Raw genomic sequence first — 14,565 nt, forward strand, 5'->3', positions numbered from 1 at the left:
AGAGGCTCAGGTCAAGCCAGGGTGTGGCTACAGCTGACTCATCCCTGAACATTCTCTGAACTAGACAGATTAAGACTATTTTACAACATGGAACTGGGAACCACCGGATTTGTCAATGCCAAGATTTCCTTTTTATAAGTGATGATGTGCGTGTTCCCCTTTCCTGAAGGCAGATGAAAAGCCTCCAGCCTGAACTCAGTCCCAGTTTGGAAGAGTGTAATCAGGGCCATGGTCTATGAGCTGGCCTGAGAGCTAAGCTTATGGAGAATCAGTTTTCACTAAGATCACAGCATGAGGCTGGACAGGGTGTCTTACGTTCTCCTAGTTCTGAGAAAGTAAACATGGAACAAGCTTTGATTCAGTGGGCTCTTCTACAGGTTTTAAAAAGACTCTTTAATCATTTGGAAGGATATGAGAGATAATGCCAAGGAGAAAAAATGCAAGTTATGAAACAGGGTGTAATTTAAAATCTGAGACTGACTAGGGATGGTGCCTGCATCAAGGCCCTGGGTGTTCTTCAGGCAGAGTTCAATGTTCATGTCCATGACAGGCACCAGGCACCTCAAAGAGAGGAGGAAGGGCCTTAGAACAATCACCAAAAGTCACATCAAGCTGTGAGAGCCCTCAGTCTGGTCTGGACCTTGGCAACCAACTACACAGATCTGGAAGGGTCAAAGTTCCTGAATACAAGATCTATGAAGCTTTCATACTTTTGATATAAGAGATACTCTTCTATTCATGATAAACAGTGAACTTGTTAAGGTCTGTTGTAAAGATCAAGGTCAATGGCATTCAATTTTTTTCTTCTGGCTCCAGAATTTTCACTCTAATGGAGAATGTCCTCAGTTGCCCAGAATAATACACACAAAGCACAGTTGCCCTGATTGAAGAGTTTCACCCTGGCAAGTGGTCCACTTAGCCCACTGCCCCTCACCTTCACTCCAGAACATGCACAGGGATCCCTGTAACATAAACTTGAAAACCACTGCTATGAGTCTCTGGGAGTCGCTGATGACATATGACCAGAGCAGAAACACAAGTTTTCTGTGGGAGAAGGATTCTTTGGGTTCCAAAGACAGCTTTAAGGAGGTTGCTATAGAGCCAGGTGCTCCAGTTAGGAAGATACTACAATGGTACAGGTGACAGATGATGGGAATTCAAAGAAGGGGCAGTCAAGATTCCAAGAACAAACATATGAGAGATGGTTGCGAGATAGACTTGGGAGGAACTGGTCATTGTAGAAAGTGAGGAAGATGAAAGAATTTTGGACGACTCAGATTTCTCATTTAGTGGAGCCAGAGTATATAAAAGGTCACATTCAGTTTTGAATATTGAGTGGAATTTCTAGGCAGAGACAGCCCATAGCCACTTTCATAAACAGATCTAGGGCTCGGAGAGAGATCTGTGATGAAGGTACACATCTGCGAGTTATAAAATGTAGGTGATGAAACCAAGCTCCACCCAAGGGCCAACAAGTTCCAAAACAAGACATACCACGCAAATTCTCCAGCAACACAGGAACACTCCCCTGAGCTTCAATATACAGGCAGCTGAAAATTATCTCAAAACCTCTGATGTCTCATAACCCATTACGGGTCACTCCACTGCACCCCAGAGAGAAGAAACCCAGCTCCACCCACCAGAACTCCAACACAAGCCTCCCTAACCAGGAAACCTTGACAAGCCACTGATAGAACCCCACCCACAGTGAGGAAGCTCCATAATAAAGAGAACTCCACAAATTACCAGAATATAAAAAGGCCACCCCAAACACAGCAATATAACCAAGATGAAGAGACAGAGGAATACTCAGCAGGTAAAGGAACAGGAGAGTTGCCCACCAAACCAAACAAAAGAGGAAGAAGTAGGGAATCTACCTGAGAAGGAATTCCGAATATTGATAAGGAAAATGATCCAAAATCTTGAAATCAAAATGGAATCACAGATAAATAGCCTAGAGACAAGGATTGAGAAGATGCAAGAAAGGTTTAACAAGGACCTAGAAGAAATAAAAAAGAGTCAATATATAATGAATAATGCAATAAATGAGATCAGAAACACTCTGGAGGCAACAAATAGTAGAATAACGGAGGCAGAAGATAGGATTAGTGAAATAGAAGATAGAATGGTAGAAATAAATGAATCAGAGAGGAAACAAGAAAAATGAATTAAAAGAAACGAGGACAATCTCAGAGACCTCCAGGACAATATGAAACGCTCCAACATTCGAATTATAGGAGTCCCAGAAGAAGAAGCCAGAAAGAAAGATCATGAGAAAATCCTAGATAATAGTTGAAAACTTCCCTAAAATGGGGAAGGAAATAATCACCCAAGTCCAAGAAACACAGAGAGTTCCAAATAGGATAAACCCAAGGCGAAATACCCCAAGACACATATTAATCAAATTAACAAAGATCAAACACAAAGAACAAATATTAAAAGCAGCAAGGGAAAAACAACAAATAACACACAAGGGGATTCCCATAAGGATAACAGCTGATCTTTCATTAGAAACTCTTCAGGCCAGGAGGGCATGGCAAGACATACTTAAAGTGATGAAAGACAATAACCTACAGCCCAGATTACTGTACCCAGCAAGGATCTCATTCACATACGAAGGAGAAATCAAAAGCTTTACAGACAAGCAAAAGCTGAGAGAATTCAGCACCACCAAACCAGATCTCCAACAAATTCTAAAGGATATTCTCTAGACAGGAAACATGAAAAGGGTGTATAAACCCGAACCCAAAACAATAAAATAAATGGTAACGGGATCATACTTATCAATAATTACCTTAAACGTAAATGGGTTGAACGCCCCAACCAAAAGGCAAAGACTGGCCGAATGGATACAAAAACAAGACCCCTCTATATGCTGCTTACAAGAGACCCACCTCAAAACAAGGGACACATACAGACTGAAAGTGAAGGGCTGGAAAAAGATATACCATGCAAATAGAGACCAAAAGAAAGCAGGAGTGGCAATACTCATATCCGATAAAATAGACTTTAAAACAAAGGCTGTGAAAAGAGAAAAGAAGGCCACTACATAATGATCAAAGGATCAATCCAAGAAGAAGATATAACAATTATAAATATATATGCACCCAATATAGGAGCACCGCAATATGTAAGACAAATGCTAACAAGTATGAAAGGGGAAATCAACAATAACACAATAATAGTGGGAGACTTTAATACCCCACTCACACCTATGGACAGATCAACTAAACAGAAAATTAACAAAGAAACGCAAACTTTAAATAATACGTTAGATCAGTTAGACCTAATTGATATCTATAGGACATTTCACCCCAAAACAATGAATTTCACCTTTTTTTCAAGTGCTCATGGAACCTTCTCCAGGATAGATCACATCCTGGGCCATAAATCTAAATTTGATAAATTCAAAAAAATCGAAATCATTCCAAGCATCTTTTCTGACCATAATGCATTAAGATTAGATCTCTATTACAGGAGAAAAACTATTAAAAATTCCAACATATGGAGGTTGAACAACACACTTCTGAATAACCAACCAATCACAGAAGAAATCAAAAAAGAAATCAAAATATGCATAGAAACTAATGAAAATGAAAACACAACAACCCAAAACCTGTGGGACACTATAAAAGCAGTGCTAAGAGGAAAGTTCATAGCAATACAGGCATACCTCAAGAAACAAGGAAAAAGTCAAATAAATAACCTAACACTACAACTAAAGCAACTAGAAAAGGAAGAATTGGAGAACCCCAGAGTGAGTAGAAGGAAAGAAATCTTAAAAATTAGGGCAGAAATAAATGCAAAAGAAACAAAAGAGACCATAGCAAAAATCAACAAAGCCAAAAGCTGGTTCTTTGAAAGGATAAATAAAATTGACAAACCATTAGCCAGACTCATCAAGAAGGAAAAGAGAGAAAAATCAAATCCATAAAATTAGAAATGAAAATGGAGAGATCACAACAGACAACACAGAAATACAAAGGATCATAAGAGACTACTATCAGCAGTTGTATGCCAATAAAATGGACAACGTGGAAGAAATGGACAAATTCTTAGAAAACTACAATTTTCCAAAACTGAACCAGGAAGAAATAGAAAATCTTAACAGACCCACCACAAGCAAGGAAATTGAAACTGTAATCAGAAATCTTCCAGCAAACAAAAGCCCAGGTCCAGACGGCTTCACAGCTGAATTCTACCAAAAATTGAGAGAAGAGCTAATACCTATCCTACTCAAACTCTTCCAGAAAATTGCAGAGGAAGGTAAACTTCCAAACTCATTCTATGTGGCCACCATCACCCTAATACCAAAACCTGACAAAGATGTCACAAAAAAAGAAAACTACAGGCCAATATCACTGATGAACATAGATGCAAAAATCCTCAACAAAATTCTGGCAATCAGAATCCAACAACACATTAAAAAGATCATACACCATGACCAAGTGGGCTTTATCCAAGGGATGCAAGGATTCTTCAACATCCGCAAATCAATCAATGTAATTCACCACATTAACAAATTGAAAAATAAAAACAATATGATTATCTCAATAGATGCAGAGAAGGCCTTCGACAAAATTCAACATCCATTTATGATAAAAACTCTCCAGAAAGCAGGAATAGAAGGAACATACCTCAACATAATAAAAGCTATATATGACAAACCCACAGCAAACATTATCCTAAATGGTGAAAAACTGAAAGCATTTCCCCTAAAGTCAGGAACAAGACAAGGGTGCCCACTTTCACCGCTACTATTCAACATAGTTCTGGAAGTTTTGGCCACAGCAATCAGAGCAGAAAAACAAATAAAAGGAATCCAAGTTGGAAAAGAAGAAGTAAAGCTCTCACTGTTTGCAGATGACATGATCCTCTACATGGAAAACCCTAAAGACTCCACCAGAAAATTACTAGAGCTCATCAATGAATATAGTAAAGTTGCAGGATATAAAATCAACACACAGAAATCCCTTGCATTCCTATACACTAATAATGAGAAAGTAGAAAAAGAAATTAAGGAAACAATTCCATTCACCATTGCAATGAAAAGAATAAAATACTTAGGAATATATCTACCTAAAGAAACTAAAGACCTATATATAGAAAACTATAAAACACTGATGAAAGAAATCAAAGAGGACACTAATGGAGAAATATACCATGTTCATGGATCAGAAGAATCAATATAGTGAAAATGAGTATACTACCCAAAGCAATTTACAAATTCAATGCAATCCCTATCAAGCTACCAGCCATATTTTTCACAGAACTAGAACAAATAATTTCAAGATTTGTATGGAAATACAAAACACCTCGAATAGCCAAAGCAATCTTGAGAAAGAAGAATGGAACTGGAGGAATCAACTTGCCTGACTTCAGGCTCTACTACAAAGCCACAGTCATCAAGACAGTATGGTACTGGCACAAAGACAGACATATAGATCAATGGAACAAAATAGAAAGCCCAGAGATAAATCCACACACATATGGACACCTTATCTTTGACAAAGGAGGCAAGAATATACAATAGAGTAAAGACAATCTCTTTAACAAGTGGTGCTGGGAAAACTGGTCAACCACTTGTAAAAGAATGAAACTAGATCACTTTCTAACACCCTACACAAAAATAAACTCAAAATGGATTAAAGATCTAAATGTAAGATCAGAAACTATAAAACTCCTAGAGGAGAACATAGGCAAAACACTCTCAGACATAAATCACAGCAGGATCCTCTATGATCCACCTCCCAGCATTCTGGAAATAAAAGCAAAAATAAACAAATGGGATCTAATCAAAATTAAAAGCTTCTGCACAACAAAGGAAAATATAAGCAAGGTGAAAAGACAGCCTTCTGAATGGGAGAAAATAATAGCAAATGAAGCAACTGACAAACAACTAATCTCAAAAATATACAAGCAACTTATGCAGCTCAATTCCAGAAAAATAAACGACCCAATCCAAAAATGGGCCAAAGAACTAAATAGACATTTCTCCAAAGAAGACATACGGATGGCTAACAAACACATGAAAAGATGCTCAACATCACTCATTATCAGAGAAATGCAAATATCAAAACCACAATGAGGTACCACTTCACACCAGTCAGAATGGCTGCAATCCAAAAATCTGCAAGCAATAAATGCTGGAGAGAGTGTGGAGAAAAGGGAACCCTCCTGCACTGTTGGTGGGAATGCAAACTAGTACAGCCACTATGGAGAACAGTGTGGAGATTCCTTAAAAAATTGCAAATAGAACTACCTTATGACCCAGCAATCCCACTGCTGGGCATACACACCGAGGAAACCAGAATTGAAAGAGACACATGTACCCCAATGTTCATCACAGCACTGTTTATAATAGCCAGGACATGGAAACAACCTAGATGCCCATCAGCAGATGAATGGATAAGAAAGCTGTGGTACATATACACAATGGAGTATTACTCAGCCGTGAAAAAGAATTCATTTGAATCAGTTCTGATGAGATGGATGAAATTGGAGCCGATTATACAGAATGAAGTAAGCCAGAAAGAAAAACACCAATACAGTATACTAACACATATATATGGAATTTAGGAAGATGGCAATGACGACCCTGTATGCAAGACAGGAAAAAAGACACAGATGTGTATAACGGACTTTTGGACTCAGAGGGAGAGGGAGAGGGTGGGATGATTTGGGAGAATGGCATTCTAACATGTATACTATCATGTAAGAATTGAATTGCCAGTCTATGTCTGACGCAGGATACAGCATGCTTGGGGCTGGTGCATGGGGATGACCCAGAGAGATGTTATGGGGAGGGAGGTGGGAGGGGGGTTCATGGTTGGGAACGCATGTAAGAATTAAAGATTTTAAAATCAAAAATAAATAAATAAATAAATTTTTAAAAAAATAAAATGTAGGTGATAGCTGAACTCGCAGACATGGATAAAATTTCCAAGAAAAAGTGTAAAGGAGTAGGAAAAGAAGGGCTTCCCATGTGGCGCTAGTGGTAAACGATCCTCCTAAGATGAAGAAGACATAAGAGACGTGGATTCAATCCCTGGGTCGGAAAGATCCCCCAGGGAGAGCATGGTAACCCACTTCAGTATTCTTGCCTGGAGAATCCCATGGACAGAGGAACCTGGTGGGCTAGAGTCCATAGAGTCACAAAGAGTCAGACACGACTGAAGTGACTTAGCATGCAAGCACACAGTAGGAAAACAGAAAGCGCTTCCTGGGAACACTGATATTTTGGGTTTGGGAAAAGAAAGCGAAGCTCAAAGAGCAGCCACAGAAGAGGGAGGTGAATCAAGAAAGAGCAGTGTCATGGAACCCACTGGAGAACAAATTTTCAGGAAGGCAGGCAGTAAAAATTAATGATTCAGAAACACCAAGTAAGTCAAAAGACTGAGAAATGCTCATTAGATTTGTCAGTTGGGAAATCACTGGTGTCCACAGCAAAAGATGTTTCAGGGGAGTGATGAGGACAGAAACCAGATTCCACTGTGGAAATAAATGGAAGCAGAGGGGATGGCACAGGCTGAGGAGATTCACTGTTCAAGAAGCTTGGCAATGAAGGGGAGAAGAGACATAGGGCAGTAGCTAGAGAAGAAGGATATGGGATTGAAAAGAAAGTCTTGAAAGATAAAACACTGTAAATATTCTGAAGGGAGCCCATGGTAAGAAACATGTTGAAGATCCTCAAGATAGAGGAAAGTTTTTGTAGGGGTGAATGAAACAACTGAATAAAAGTGGAGAAGAAGAAGGGGGAAACAGAGGATGAGATGGTTGGATGGTGTCACTGACTCAGTGGACATGAGTTACAGCAAACTCCAAGAGATAGTGAAGGACCGGGAAGCCTGGCATGCTGCAGTCCATGGGGTGGCAAAGAGTCGGACACAACTGGGTGGCTGAACAACAATAAGAGATGCATCTAGGCGGCAAGACAGGAATTTGAGGCCAAGGAAGCCTCTTATTTTCTCTATGAAATGGAAAATGAAGCCAGCTTCTAAGAGAGACATGGACAGGTGTGGGGTTGGAGGCTGGGGGAGGGTAATTTGCCCATCAAGAGGAATGTGAGATGTAGCTTACTAGGGTCACACTTTGTCAGATTTCCCAGTAGTTTTAGGGAACAACTGAGATTGGTTTCCTGCCCAGGTGCAGAAGTATAGGATAAGAGCCTGTCACTTGATTAATCTGGTGGTTCATTAGAGTCACTGACAGAGCTTGAAAAGACCAACTTAGGGGCCCCATTCTAGGCCAATGAAATCAGGCATCAGCACCTTTTAAAGCATACCAGGTGATTCTCATGTGCAGCCAGGACCAAGATCCACTGGAATGATCTATGGTTTGGGCTTTGCTGAACTACTAACCAGACCAGAACGTTAACATATTACAATTGCTAAAAAAGTTGCACTATGGGGTTTAGGAGGGAGAGGAAAAGAAGAGAAGCCAGAAGGACTAATAACTAGGAAGAACTCAGTAGAGTCAAGAGATGAGAGATTTAGCTAAGGTGAAAGAGAAAGCGTAATTAGAATGAAGGGGTGGGTGTAGAATCTTTAACTTACCTGAGAGGTCAGTTGGTGAAGAACCTATCTGCAAAGCATGAGACCCCAGTTCGATTCCTGGGTCAGGAAGATCCGCTGGAGAAGGGATAGGCTACCCACTCCAGTATTCCTGGGCTTCCCTTGTGGCTCAGCTGGTAAAGAATCCACCTGCAATGTGGGAAGCCTGGGTTCGATCCTTGGGTCGGGAAGATCCCCTGGAGAAGGAAAAGGCTACCCACTCCAGTATTCTGGGCTGGAGAATTCCAAGGACTATATAGTCCATGGCCTCAGAAAGAGTCAGACAGGACTGAGCAAAGAAGCTTTGCTATCATACTACTTGAGTTTAAGATTTCAGAGGTGTAGTAGTTCAGGGCAATGAAAAAATACATGAGCTGGCAAGAGTGACACATGATCAAAGTTGAGTAGAGATAAAAGTGAGTGGAGACAAGTGAAATCAAGTAAGCTTCAAATGTAAGTCAGACTCTATCCCATTCTCCAGCCAGAAGCCTCCCTTCTAAAGGCTCACCGTCTCAATTCAGAGTAAAAGCCATAGTCCGTACAATTTCATGCAAGGCCTAAGAAGACCTGGGCTCTTACGGCTCCCTGACCTTGTCTTCTACTCTCCCTTCATGAACTCAGCTTCAGCCATATCGGCCCCTTCCCAGCCAGGTACGCTCCTGCCTTAAGACAGCTGCACTCTTGGTTCTCTCTGCCTGTAATGCTCTCCTGCAAGATATTTACATGGTAGCTCCCAAACTTCCTCCAGGTCTTTTCCCAAATATCATCTCCTCAATGAAGGCTACCCTTGTTGAAATTCCTTCTCTCACATATAAAAGTGATTCTTCTCTCTCATCATTGCCTACCTTGTTTCCCTGCTTCATTCTCTTCCATCTGTTTATCACCAACGGACATTCTATGCATGATTATTTGTTTACTGATGGGTTAACTCTCTCCCCTACTCCTGTCCTCCTGATGGTAATGTTCTTGTGGACAGGAACTTTTGTCCATTTGTTCATTGCTACAGCCTTCACACCACACCTCTGATAGTGCCCAGTATATCACAACACTCCAAAATATTCATCAAAGGCACAAGCCATGAATCCAAGGTGCTGGATGGATTGTACACTGGGGCACTAAAGTCTTCCAGGATAAAAGCAGGGCTCATGTTTGAGAGGAAAGTAATAAACCAGGCATTAAAAGTCCAGGAAAAGTGTGGGTGAAAGAGGAGGAAGAGTTGACAAAAAGAAGAGTGGACAGTATAAGCAGCACATGCCTCAAAGGAGCATTTATTTAACTTTATTACATTTTTAAAACAATCTATCTTTTAGACTGTGACAGCGCAGGAGCAGCCTAGAGGAGCTACCCCTGCCCAAGGCCAGGGGTGGCAGCCGGGAGGAGAGACCCCACGTCCAAGGAGCGGTGGCTGCGCGGGCGCCAGAGGGCCTTGAGGAGCTATTCCACATTCTAGGCCAGGAGGGGCAGTGGTGAGGTGATACCCCTCATCCCAGGTAAGGAGCAGCAGCTGTGCTTTGCTGAAGCAGCCGTGAAGAGATTCCCCACGTCAAAGGTAAGAGAAACCCAAGTAAGACAGTAGGTGTTGCAAGAGGGCAGACACACTGAAACTATAATCACAGAAAACTAGTCACTCTAATCACACTAGGACCACAGCCTTGTCTAACTCAATGAAACTAAGCCATGCCATGTGGGGCCACACAAGACGGGTAGGCATGGTGGAGAGGTCTGACACAATGTGGTCCACTGGAAAAGGGAATGGCAAACCACTTCAGTATTCTTGCCTTGAGAACCCCATGAACAGTATGAAAAGGCAAAATGATAGGATACTGAAAGGAACTCACCTGGTCAGTAGGTGCCCAATATGCTACTGGAGATCAGTGGAAAAATAACTCCAGAAAGAATGAAGGGATGGAGCCAAAGCAAAAACAATACCCAGTTGTGGATGTGACTGGTGAAGCAAGGTCTGATGCTGTAAAGAGCAATATTGCATAGGAACCTGGAATGTCAGGTCCATGAATCAAGGCAAATTGGAAGTGGTCAAACAAGAGATGGCAAGGGTGAACGTCGACATTCTAGGAATCAGCAAACTAAAATGGGCTGGAATGGGTGAATTTAACTCAGATGACCATTATATCTACTACTGCGGGCAGGAATCCCTCAGAAGAAATGGAGTAGCCATCATGGTCAACAAAAGAGTCTGAAATGCAGTACTTGGATGCAATCTCAAAAATGACAGAATGATCTCTGTTCATTTCCAAAGCAAAACATTCAGTATCATAGTAATGCAAGTCTATGCCCCAACCAGTAACGCTGAAGAAGCTGAAGTTGAACGGTTCTATGAAGAGCTACAAGACCTTTTAGAACTAACACCCAAAAAAGATGTCCTTTTCATTATAGAGGACTGGAATGCAAAAGTAGGAAGTCAAGAAACACCTGGAGTAACAGGCAAATTTGGCCTTGGAATGCAGAATGAAGCAGGGCAAAGACTAATAGAGTTTTGCCAAGAAAATGGACTGGGCATAGCAAACACCCTCTTCCAAAAACATAAGAGAAGACTCTACACATGGACATCACCAGATGGTCAACACCAAAATCAGATTGATTAAATTCTTTGCAACCAAAGATGGAGAAGCTCTATACAGTCAACAAAAACAAGCTGACTGTGGCTAAGATCGTGAACTCTTTATTGCCAAATCCAGACTTAAATTGAAGAAAGTAGGGAAAATCACTAGACCATTCATGTATGACCTAAATCAAATCCCTTATGATTATACAGTGGAAGTGAGAAATAGATTTAAGGGACTAGATCTGATAGATGGAGTGCCTGATGAACTATGGACGGAGGTTCGTGACCTGTACAGGAGACAGGGATCAAGACCATCCCCATGGAAAAGAAATCCAAAAAACAAAATGGCTGCCTGAGGAGGCCTTACAAATAGCTGTGAAAAGAAGAGAAGCGAAAAGCAAAGGAGAAAAGGAAAGAGATAAGCATCTGAATGCAGAGTTCCAAAGAAGAGCAAGGAGACATAAGAAAGACTTCCACAGAGATCAATGCAAATAAATAGAGGAAAACAACAGAATGGGAAAGACTAGAGATCTCTTCAAGAAAATTAGAGACACCAAGGGAACATTCCATGCAAAGATGGGCTTGATAAAGGACAGAAATGGTATGGACCTAACAGAAGCAGAAGATGTTAAGAAGAGGTGGCAAGAATACACGGAAGAACTATACAAAACAGATCTTCATGACCCAGATAATCACGATGGTGTGATCACTCACCTAGAGCCAGACATCCTGGAATGTGAAGTCAAGGGGGCCTTAGAAAGCATCACTAGGAACAAAGCTAGTGGAGGTGATGGAATTCCAGTTGAGCTATTTCAAAGCCTGAAAGATGATGCTGTGAAAGTGCTGCACTCAATATGCCAGAAAATTTGGAAAACTCATCAGTGGGCACAGGACTGGAAAAGCTCAGTTTTCATTCCAATCCCAAGGAAAGGCAATGCCAAAGAGTGCTCAAACTACTGCACAATTGCACTCATCTCACACGCTAGTAAAATTCTCCAAGCTAGGCGTTAGCAATACATGAACCGTGAACTCCCAGATGTTCAAGCTAGTTTTAGAAAAGGCAGAGGAACCAGAGATCAAATTGCCAACATCAGCTGGATCATGGAAAAAGCAAGAGAGGTCCAGAAAAACAGCTATTTCTGCTTTATTGACTATGCCAAAGCCTTTGACTGTGTGGTTCACAATAAACTGTGAAAAATTCTGAAAGAGATGAGAATACCAGACCACCTGACCTGCCCCTTGAGAAACCTATATGCAGGTCAGGAAGCAACAGTTAGAACTGGACATGGAACAACAGACTGGTTCCAAATAGGAAAAGGAGTATATCAAGGCTGTATATTGTCACCCTGCTTATTTAACTTATATGCAGAGTACATCATGAGAATCGATGGACTGGAAGAAACACAAGCTGGAATCAAGATTGCTGGGGGAAATATCAATAACCTCAGATATGCAGATGACACCACCCTTATGGCAGAAAGTGAAGAGGAACTCAAAAGCCTCTTGATGAAAGTGAAAGTAGAGAGTGAAAAAATTGGCTTAAAGCTCAACATTCAGAAAACAAAGATCATGGCATCTGGTCCCATCACTCCATGGGAAATAGAAGGGGAAACAGTGGAAACTGTCAAATTTACTTTTCGGGGCTCCAAAATCACTGCAGATGATGATTGCAGCCATGAAATTAAAAAATGCTTACTCCTTGGGAGAAAAGTTATGACCAACTTAGATACCATATTCAAAACCACAGACATTACTTTGCCAACAAAGGCCTGCCTAGTCAAGGCTATGGTTTTTCCTGTGGTCATGTATGGATGTGAGAGTTGGACTGTGAAGAAAGCTGAGTGCCAAAGAATTCATGCTTTTGAACTGTGGTTTTGGAAAAGACTCTTGAGAGTCCCTTGGACTGCACGGAGATCCAACCAGTCCATTCTGAAGGAGATCAGCCCTGGGATTTCTTTGGAAGGAATGATGGTGAAGCTGAAACTCCAATACTTTGGCCACCTCATGTGAAGAGTTAACTCACTGGAGAAGACTTTGATGCTGGGAGGGATTGGGGGCAGGTGGAGAAGAGGACGACTGAGGATGAGATGGCTGGATGGCATCACTGACTCGATGGACGCGAGTCTGAGTGAACTCCAGGAGTTCGTGATGGACAGGGAGGCCTGGCATGCTGCAATTCATGGGGTCCCAAAGAGTCGAACATGACTGAGCGACTGAACTGAACCCAACTGATCTTTTAGACTGTGATGACCTACAGAGCTGGGATGGGGGGGGGTGGGACAGATGTGAAAATGTGGTGGGAGTGGATAAATATATATTTATAGCTGATTTGGGGCTTCCTGGGTGGCTCAGGGGTAAAGCATCTGCCTGCCAATGCAGGGGACACAAGAGGCACGGGTTCGATCCCTGGGTTAGGAAGATCCTCTGGAGAAGGAAATGGGAACCCATGCCAGTATTCTTGTCTAGGAAATCCCATGGACAGAGGAGCCTGGTAGGCTACAGTCCATGGAGTCCAAAGAGTTGGACATGACTGAGCAACTGAGCACACATGCAGGCATAGTTGGCTCACATTGTTGTATAGCAAAAACCAACACAACATTGTAAAGCAATTATCCTCCAATTAAAAATAAAAAATAATAATAAACAATCTTTTTAAAACAATGAACAATACTTTAGTTGTTATTGAATTCTATTATCTGTTGGCTTGTTTTCTTTTTTTTTTTAAGATGGACCAAAAGACCTGAAAATAGTGTCAGAGAATAAGAGCATGTGGACATCATTCCTCAGTAACGTGGGTGTGTGCAGCCCCAGAGAGTAAGCACCTGCAAGAGAATGGATATGTTTTCTAAGGCAAGAAGGTGTCTGGAGTTTGTAAATCAGGCTGCACATCAGCATCACCTGGGGTGTGGCTCTTTAAAAAATAAAAGTGCCCAGGCCCCACTTCAGGCCAGTTGAATCAGAATCTCACAGGGAGGGAGTCCAGGCTTCAGTCCTTGTTAAAAAGCTTCCCAGGAGACTCTAATGTGTAGCCAGTGCTGTGATGCTCAGAGGTGGATGACACAGCAAGAGGGAAGGGTCAGGGGACTTAGTTGATGTGCAACCTGAGTCTCAAAGGGCACAGACAAAATCATGGGAGATATGATGGGGTGATGAAAAGAGAGTTCAAACATGTATGGGGGTGAAAAGCCCCAGAAGAGCAGAAAGGGGCTTACATTTATGACAGTGGCAGGGGATCACATGAATGGAGAGGCTTTAAGAGGTCTCAAAATTCGGGGCTGACTCCCTTTGGAAGAAAATCACGGGGTGAAGCTGTTCATTCCAATCCGAAAGAATGGCAATGCCAAAGAATGCTCAAACTACCACACAATTGCATTCATCTCACACGCTAGTAAAGTAATGCTCAAAATTCTCCAAGCCAGACTTCAGCAATACATGAACCGTGAACTTCCT

General features: G+C 41.6%; 1 long non-coding RNA gene across 2 annotated transcripts in view; it reads left to right on the forward strand.

Moving 5' to 3' along the window:
- The window catches only part of LOC138930542 (uncharacterized), a 154,567-nt gene that overhangs the window by 96,736 nt on the left and 43,266 nt on the right, over window positions 1-14,565 (forward strand). Inside the window, exon 3 of one of the 2 annotated variants that reach the window (XR_011446220.1) lies at window positions 9,863-11,611. The exons of the other annotated variant lie outside the window; for it this stretch is intronic. This is a non-coding gene — a long non-coding RNA (uncharacterized lncRNA). Of the gene's footprint in view, window positions 1-9,862; window positions 11,612-14,565 lie in introns of those variants that run through there. 2 annotated transcript variants of the gene reach the window in all.

The sequence above is a fragment of the Ovis canadensis genome, chromosome X (genome assembly GCF_042477335.2).
Source record: "Ovis canadensis isolate MfBH-ARS-UI-01 breed Bighorn chromosome X, ARS-UI_OviCan_v2, whole genome shotgun sequence".
Taxonomy (NCBI): domain Eukaryota; kingdom Metazoa; phylum Chordata; class Mammalia; order Artiodactyla; family Bovidae; genus Ovis; species Ovis canadensis.